Below are 1,313 nucleotides of genomic sequence, written 5' to 3' on the forward strand. Positions count from 1 at the left end.
ATAAGGACAACTTGGGAGGTTGCTCAAGGTCATACAATATTATGTTTTAAGTTAGAATTTTTAATTGCTTTGCCTAACTCAGCAATTACTTTGCTTCCTCTTCTACCTCATTATGGAAAAGCAGAAACTTTTGGAGGTTTTAACATTAAAAAAAAAAAAAACTTTTTTAAATGGGCTCAGATATTTATAGTAAGTAAAATATCTTACCATTTTGAATGCTTGAATACTTTGGGGAAAAATAAGTCAAGAAAAATAATAAATTACTTAGACTAATAATGCACCTATGCATAGGATTAGCATATATTCAGAAGTTAATATATTTTATCTGGATGATTTACTATCAACCACTGTTAATTAAGCCCCACATGTTTCAAATATGCATAATTAAATAATCATTTTGAATAAACTTGATTTTATATCCTGCTATAAAATATGATGCCAAAAATATGACTACTGGACTATCCTAAAAAAATGGTCGCCCTCTGGAATATAAAAAAAGTTTAAGATACTCATAAACTTTTACCCAAGCTCCCTATCCTGATTTCATTCATTGGTTCAGCAGTCTACTGAGCATCTACTATATGCTAAGAGGAAGGATGAATAAACTCCAGAAATGCTTGCTCAGAATGTAATGGGAGGCAGATAAACGCAAAACAGTGTGAACCATGTGATAGAAATATTTACATGGGGAGTTTCCTTTGTGGCTCAGTCAGTTAAGGACATGACTAGTATCCATGAGAATGTGGGCTCGATCCCTGGCCTCACTCAGTGGGTTAAGGATCAGGCGTTACTGCAAGCTACGTAAAGATGCGGCTGGGATTCTGTGTTGCTGCGGCTGTCTGTGGTGTAGGCTGGCAGCTGCTGCAGCTCTGATTTGACCCCTAGCCTGGGAACTTCCATATGCCCCAGGTATGCCCCCCTGAAAGGAAATATTTACATGGTGATTTAGTCCATTCAACCTGCCATAACAAAAATGCCTTGGACTGAGTGGTTTATGAGCAACAGAAAACTATTTCTCACAGTTCTGAAGCCTGGAAAGTTCAAGAGCAAGGCACTTGCGGATTCAGTGACAGGTGAGAGACTTCTTCTCAGTTCATAAAGTCATATTTCACTGTGCCCTGATATGGTAGAAAAGAAAAGGTACCCTCTGAGGTCTCTTTTTAAGGGATCTAATCTCATTTAGGAGGCCCTACCTTTATGATTTAATCACCTAAGAAAGGCCCCCACCTCTTAATACTATCACACTAGGGTTAGGTTTCAACATGTGAATTGGAGGAGGGGGCACGAATATTCATATTATAGTACATGTCAAT

This window comes from Sus scrofa, chromosome 13 (genome assembly GCF_054392235.1).
Source record: "Sus scrofa isolate SSC_HxYL_T2T_F1_AM1 chromosome 13, Sscrofa_HxYL_maternal_Yorkshire_Landrace_v2.0, whole genome shotgun sequence".
Taxonomy (NCBI): Eukaryota; Metazoa; Chordata; class Mammalia; order Artiodactyla; family Suidae; genus Sus; species Sus scrofa.